The 8,040-nt window shown below is 33.2% G+C and overlaps 1 long non-coding RNA gene across 1 annotated transcript; it reads right to left on the reverse strand.

Annotated features, from left to right (window-relative positions):
- Window positions 1-760: 760 nt before the first annotated feature.
- LOC117100135 lies at window positions 761-2,960 on the reverse strand. The gene is made up of 3 exons (XR_004444075.1): window positions 2,809-2,960; window positions 1,224-1,288; window positions 761-822 (listed from the first exon to the last, which is right to left on the reverse strand). It is a non-coding gene; the product is annotated as an uncharacterized LOC117100135 (long non-coding RNA).
- Window positions 2,961-8,040: the final 5,080 nt, after the last annotated feature.

The raw sequence follows: 8,040 nt of genomic DNA on the forward strand, positions 1-8,040 counted from the left end.
GACCTCGGACCCCTCCATAGGTCCATATGTGTGATAAATTACGGTAGTCGGTAGCGGACGTTATACTGTACAAACTTATTTTTATACCTCATGTAAATACTTTTATACCGCGTCTCTTGGGTACCGTCGCTTCACTTGTTAAAAAATTGTTAAAATATAGTGATCCGATTGAGGGCGAAGTTTATTTTATATGGAAGGCCACATTTATTATTTATCAGACTCTGAAGTATTTATAGTTTTTCTCGCCTTGACTATGATTTAAAATATATCGTAATATTTACGTTTTTATATTGTACCAAAATGCATTGTGATATTCGCAAACGTATCATATAGGCCTATCTAATAAGTTTTGTAGAGACATAAATGGCGTATCGTTATTTTAGCCTCATGACGTCACTTATTGAGGTAAACAATCGACGGTGACAAGCGGCTAATCAGGTTATAAAACTTGATTTTTTTTCCCTTAAATCCCACTTTTTGTACGACGCAAAATCAATATATGATCTGTCCAAGGACCTACGGTTTGAGTTTCATTGAGGTAGGAGCTTATACCATACCATGGTTGTCATTTTTACTGGACTAAGAGGGGTTTCTAGATAGAACGGCAATAAACCAAAACGGCAATAAGTCAAAACGGCAATGACCAAACGGCAAAAAACCAAAAACGGTAACACTTTTGACCAGAACGTTCAGTATATGTTCATTTATTCAAATTCATAAATCTCCATTTAATTTAAGCACTAATAAAAAAAATATATAGGCAACAAATGTTAAAGTACATGTGTCTCAAACCAAGTCGACTTTGTAACATTTGCGTTGTTTCTGTAAAAAAAAAAAAAAATAACACCAAGTGATACATGTAATATTAAAACATATTTCCAATGTGGCTGTACAGACGACGGAGTATTCAAACACGAGGACTTTATTCAATTCCTTCTCTTGAACAATTTGGCGTTGCTATAAGAAGCAAACAAAAAACAAACCTTACAATAATTCAACACAATGTCATTTGCTATGCCTAATTACCAAAGCAGCTCATTAAACATTCTCATTTAAAGTAATTGGCCTATAAAGTTCACTTCATTAATTTCCTAGATATGTTACAAAGCATCCAGATTTAATTAAACGATTCATCATAAAGGTTATAATCATGGTATGTAAATGATTATTAATTATCTATGATTATCTAATTATACAGATTCTATCAATATTTCTTGCCATACCGTAAATTTTGATCTCTCCGCATCATTATACTGTACATAAGTTTTCATTGAATCATAAATCCAATCTGAAATACAATTAATGCATAATACAAAAGTCTATATGCTGTAAATCAAAATAATACATCCAATACATAGTAAATAGCCAATCTTCAACTACCTAATTAATATTCATGTTGATGTTCACTCAAGCGTGAAGAAAGAAAATGAACAGCGACGTTCCTCAAGGTTCTATCAAGTTATCCGATCGAATTGTTCATAGTACGATAATACATTTATACCATTATTTCAAGACTATATCCTATTTTTATCTATGCTTTCTATAACGTAGCTGCTTATCATAAATCAGGGATACAGAACAACTTTGGGATTCCCGCATCGAGCGAGTCCAAAAGAGGGCATGTAGAATTATCCTGGGTATTAATTTTTTGTCGTATGACGACGCACTATCCCAATTCCAATTGGACAAATTGTCTGATAGACGACATAACCTATGCGTTTCCTTTGCAAAAACCCTTGTTCATCCGTATTCTAAACTTCATGACTTGCTCGCTCCCCCAAGGGTCAACTCCTATAATACTAGGTGCAATACTAAATTTACTATACCTCGTTGTAGAACGAAAAGATATCAAAACAGCCCATTACCATACCTTGTTAACTTAATTAACTCCAATGATTAATAATTAATAACTTTCTTCTCCCCCTGGGGGTTTGATGCATGCTATTGCCCTTTTGCGTTTCAATGATTCCCCCTCCCCCTTGCCTTCCTTTTTGGTCCCTGTGCTATTTATTCAATGTATTTTTCTATATTGTAATTTTTCTCTGATGTTTGTGATTTTCTCATTTGTTATGTTTCTTGATATTTTTAATGACAATCCTTAATTACAGTTATAATAATAAGGATAATAAATAATAATGACAAGAATATTGATTATATTATTGTTTTTTTGTTATGATGTCCTTTTTGATTTGTTTTACTTTTCTTAACTATAATAATAATGACAATAATAATAATTATAATAATAATGACAAATTTCGATCTTTGTGCAATCCTTTTTTCTCTTTTTTTGATCTACTTGTTATTATGTTTTTTGATCTTTTTTATATTAGTATTCATAACTAATATAAATTAATAGTAATAATAATTACAATAATAATAATCATGACGAATTGGATAGAATATCGATCCTTATGCAATTTTTTTCTCTTTTTTGATGTTCTTGTTTTTTTTTATCTTTGCCGTTTGATTTTTTTAATGGTTTTAATAGTAACATAATTCGCAATTCAGCCTTTTGGCTGCTATGTTTTATGTCTTAATTTGAATTTTGAATTTTGAATAAATATATCATTTTGAATGAATAAATGAATGTTATATTAATAATACAAACACTGTCTTATTGTGAAATTTATGTACAAAGTTTAGCTCGGTGTAACTGGCCTAGGCTACGTATAACAGTGTACAGAAAATATGGCGTCCGCGCAACGTTCGTACGTGCGGTAATCAACGCTTGGTTTAAAATTCTAATATCTCAAAAAATCATCATTAAATCTTAACTATGCAATATTCATAGGTTCGTATAAAACTCACCCTTTATCTGTCCTATTACAGAAACCTTGTAAACATTCAAACATCAATCATTCTGGCTTTTATGCCTCAACACTAACGTATACGTTGCTAGCGTGAATCCTACGTCGTTGCTAGGCCCAGCGTGACCACTCACAATTTTTGATATACCCAATGACTGGGTCGAAATTACCCAAGATTCTGCAAAAATTGCCCAAAATTACCCAAGCTTCCTGAAAATGCATTAAAATTTGAAAAATACGTGTTTTTCGAATGTATAGTTTCCCTTTTAGTTCAATTTATAAACCTTTTTTTATTGTAATTGTTTGTGTTAATTATTAAAATTAATATTCATGAGGTAATAATACGGATAGAAAAATACGCCCTCAGTCGGCCAGTGTTATCAGTGTAGATCAGTGATCAAGTTTTATTATGTAATGCATTAATTAGGTAAGATCAATGGCAACGCAAATTAACAATTCTGAACCCATGTTTATGAGCAATTAACAGTCAATTAACAATGTTATGTGCACTTCGTATGAGATTTGCTTACTTGAATGGACTGAAATATACTTTGTTACTTCTTAATTCTTCCTCTATGACAAAAATATTTAATTTTCTTAGTAAAAATTAAATACCCAAGGATTTGAACGGAATACCCAAGAACCCAAGACCAAGTCAAAATACCCAAGATCTTGGGTAAATACCCAAGTAGTGGTAACGCTGGCTAGGCCTACCCCCAGCAAATTTTCCACTTTTCAAACTATAGAGGGCGCTCAATAAACAATTAATTATTTCTAGACTTAACAGTGGCCTTCCTACATAAAACCATGAACATGAAAGTGTACACGATTGAATACGGTAAAAATAGGCAAAATATAAGTTGTTGATAACCTTCCTGCCTACCAAGAAGGTCACAGTTAGTTACACACGTACATCCCATAAATCCGTAGGGAAACATAGGAAGAGCAATAATGGTAAAACTCGAGCGTCACGACATTGCGAAGTGTCTGCTCTTGTTCCTCGTATCGAACTCAGTCAAGTCAATTCGAGATGCCCGAGTGAAGTTTCATGCAAATGTTTCGTACGGGGAAAAAAATCGCTACACTGATCAACAATTTTTTTAATGGCCTCACAGTTTAACACTTTTGAACTTCGTTTTCAACGTGGTTAGCTGTCCTCCTAATTCCTCACAACAGGGAGCTTTCGATTGAACAACGTCGGTAGGACGTAGAACGTCACTAAAATTCATCTGTGCATGCGAGAACGTTAAGGTCCCCTCGTCGAGCAGATAAAGTTGCAGCATATTAACATAAAGTGTCTAATCTATGTAGAAACTTTGAATTTCGATCTACAGTATCTTCAATATGTCACAAATATATTCTTTCTAAAAGAAATGGATAGTAATTATAAACTAATCGCCTCACTTCATTTATCCTACATAAATATACACCCAACCATCAACACGAATATGACTACTAAAGTTAAGCATTGACACATGCATATACATAACCTTCACCACCACATTTATCCATGAGTTATCATGGAAAAATACGGTAACCTGAACGTTGGGGTCTGGGCCCAGTGATAAATTTCCGTCCGTCTGTAATTAGGCCAGCTTTTAGTGGTCATAAATAATTGTTCTATTTTATCAAAACTATTCGCAATGTTTAACAAACTAGAGTGTAAGCGAGCAAAACGATCGCACCATCTAGTTAAATATAAAGAATAATAATGATGGGTTTGAATAGGCTCATGCGTTCAAGTGTCAGGTTATATTGCTTACAACCTAGAACAACCTAAGGTACCTCTAACACTTGAGACAACTCATATCTTTAACTGCCTTTTGAAATTCAGTAAGCCGAAACCAGTAAATTATTGGATTAGCAAGAGAGTTAATCGTTGTCAAGCAATAAGACAAATAATATATAATAATAGACGTATAGGTATATGTATTTGATAATATCCCTTTATAGTAAAGAATAAGACAGACAGAGCAAACCATCCCCCACGTTAAAATTAACACTCCAACAATAATACTAAACGTTCCCAGCAATCTTTTGGATTCTCTAAATGTGTGTTTCAACCGAGGGACTTTCATTCGGTAGTTATGAATACTTTTGTAAATTGTTATATACAGAGTCGTGTTCACTGCGATATACAATGATATAACTATAAGCATAACGTGGCTGCACCACCCACAGTATAGAAAGAGAAAAAGCGCAACACTCGTCTGACTTATTATCACAACAAGGACGGCGATTGTACAAGATTTCCGAGTGACAATAAGGTGATATCTCATCGGTGCCCACACAAGTGCGATGTAGCGATCAATAGCAATACAAGCAATTGAACAAATTGATATCAAAATCGCTACGTTCTGTACTGGAACTATCACGGAAGAGACATTAATATTTATTAGCATACTAGATACATAAATTATTAATATACACATTGTATATGTAGCGTCAGCCAAAGCCAGCAAACCTATAAAGACGTTTTGTTTTTTTCGGAGTTTCTTACTGGCGATAATTAAAACCATTACAAATATGTTTGCAAGAATTGTCACTGCACATAATACGTACAGAGTCGGTATTGCGTACAGAAAGAAAGCATCCTTATTGACAATTTCATAAATGTAATCTGTCAACGAGCTCTCATTATGTGCATCCGACTTATTAAATTCCATATTCATATCTTCAAATGATTTTATGATATGTGCTTCAAGACGATTACTCGGTATTGGTACTGAGAATATACATAATTGTTTACTTGAACAATCAAAGCAAGCGAGTTGCAAAAAGTCGATTCTATATTGAGCCTAAACTGACTGAAAAATGAAGATTCTTCTTTGCTACAACAGTTTAAAAAATAGTTATTAATAATAAACATGAATTCAATTAATTTTGTTTATACTCTACAATAGTCCTATAAGTAAAGAGATATGTTGAAGTATTCAACACCAGTTCGAAGAATTGAAGCGAAAAGACGGATGCTATAAATCTCCCTGTATATTCTCTCCGCCACACATTAACAAAATGTACACATATTGGCAGGAATTTAACATCTTAAACGACGCCGTCACTATCGTTGGCCCCTGTCATCTTATTGATAGTACGTCAATTTGGCTAATACACATGTTCATGTTAACTGTACATCAAAATCTGTCTAAAGTAATACAAATTGACAACGCCTGTAAAATATATGTAGATATATTCCACTAAACGTAACCATGATGTCATCATTTAAAATCGAGTTTCAGAACGTGTTGAAGTTAATTGTTGTAAATCTAATTATGTTAGGCTATAGCGTATGCTAAACAAGAGCGACCGCTCACCAGGTCCGCGCGTTCCTCCATGCTTAAATACGGTACAGGCGCAAGTTATTATATTAGGTTTTTTGGAAGAGCTAATAAGATAAAAAAATTTAAATAATTAGAATGTTTATTTATACGAAAAAAAAATTATTTAGAATTATCATTTGTACAAAATTAAAATACTTCAAATTGGAAAAAATAAATTCTTAAATTTGAAAAAAAAAATTCAATACCAACACGCGTTTGGAACTCACGACCTTCAGTTCTTTAGAACTTATCCTTAACCGACCGCGAACTATTAGTGGTAGTGGCAATAATGTACAAAAAATTATTTAGAATGATCACGTACAAAATTAAAATGCTTGAAATTTTAAAAAAAATGGAATACCAAGACGATCGTTTCGAACTCACAACCTTATGTTCTTTGGAACACATCCATATGTTCTTTAGAACACATCCTTAAACGACCGCGCCATTCATGCGACATGCCCTAATGTGGTAATGGCAATAATGTACAATTTGTGCTGACACCCCTGTTTTGTTTTGTAGGTGTAGGCGCGGACCAAAAACGGGAATTGTAATTTCATAGCTCCATGCTGTTATGAAACACATAGACAAACTCGTGCTTAACTGCAAAAGTCAACATCTAACCATCAAAGTTGCCAACGACTATAAAACCCAGGAATCGCACATATTCCATTTCGTCAAGTGGCAACACATCAACGTAACTACAGCACATCAAATATTATACTGGATAATGATTGCTCATAATTAACTGTAAAATCCAACCAACTAAAAATCTAGGAATGACATATTTCCAATTGGGTCCTTTGATCAGTAAAAAGGTTAAAGAAACAAAAAGGATCTTCACTCTGGTGAATTATGCTATTTAACCATGTATAATAATAATAACATTTAATGTATTGGTCATTTGTGGGACAAGTAGCAATGTGTTTTTTAACTTTACTGTAAATATATTAATAACAATATAGAAGTGGCTTTAATTGATGTTGGTAGTTGATTCCAAACTTTAAAAGCTGTATAGTAAAACGTGCTTTTGACTAAAACATTCGCATTTGACACGTAGAAATTATAGTTCCTAATGTGGATGTTGTGACCATGTACGTTACTGGTTTTGATAAAATGTTTATATAAGTAGGCCTACGGAACTGATCTATTATAATAAGTTTATTACATGACTAAGCCTTAGGCCTATAGTTGTTTAACATGGTTTTCAATATTCAGCAGTTCTAGAGAATATAATTCATATTTATCTAATATGAATCTAACCATTTTGTTTTGCAACATTTGAAGCTTAACCCTGGTATTCTTGAAAAGCACTTTAGTTGTAGCTAAAACTTCAAAATTACACCCGTTCGTATTCTTAAAAATTTACAGTTCAATTTTTTTATCGCTAGACGTTAACGACAAATGTAGTTATTATTATAGTATATTAGTTAGCCGAATAATGGTCTTTTATGTGTTCCGGGGAAAATATATTTTTGAAAGACAGAGGGCAGTTTAATATTCATCCGCGTTACCGGATCTCTAAGATTTCGTCTTGCTATTAAAATGAGCTCTTTCATTAGTTAGTTTGAAAGTTGTTGCCTGCAGTGGCGTATCTAGGGGAAAATTAGTCGCTCTCCTAGTCCCCCCCCCACCCCGAAAAAAAAATCACGGTCAAGTAGTTAAAAATCACCTAGAATTACCATATTTTGCGAATTAGCGTAGTAGGCCTAGGCCTATACTTGTTTTTTAATAAAATTACAAAAAAAATCGTAGAACAATACAAAATCTGTGATTTAAAAAATAGTAAAATTAGACCACGATTTTTTAGGAAGATATAATAAGGGGAAGCGAGCGTCTTTTGCCACCCTGTCTCTTATACACATCTAGATGTGTATAAGAGACAGTTGTATATGTAGCGTCAGCCAAAGACA

This window comes from Anneissia japonica, unplaced genomic scaffold (genome assembly GCF_011630105.1).
Source record: "Anneissia japonica isolate Jap-2015-1 unplaced genomic scaffold, ASM1163010v1 scaffold241_len727266_cov204, whole genome shotgun sequence".
NCBI lineage: Eukaryota > Metazoa > Echinodermata > Crinoidea > Comatulida > Comatulidae > Anneissia > Anneissia japonica.